Consider the following 208-nt stretch of genomic DNA (forward strand, 5'->3'; position numbering starts at 1 on the left):
CCAGGTCCCCAGAGTAAGAAAAAGCTAGAGCCTTTTCTACACATCCGTTATATTGGAAGCAGGCCAGACACCTCAAAACACTGATGAACTTGGAGGATATTACACGCAGTGAAATTGTTGTTGTTGTTAAGTGCCGTCGAGTCGGTTCCGACCCATAGCGACCCTGTACAGGGTTTCCGAGGGTGTAAATCCTTACGGGAGTAGAAAG

Source organism: Chrysochloris asiatica, unplaced genomic scaffold (genome assembly GCF_000296735.1).
Source record: "Chrysochloris asiatica unplaced genomic scaffold, ChrAsi1.0 scaffold00339, whole genome shotgun sequence".
NCBI classification, from domain to species: Eukaryota; Metazoa; Chordata; class Mammalia; order Afrosoricida; family Chrysochloridae; genus Chrysochloris; species Chrysochloris asiatica.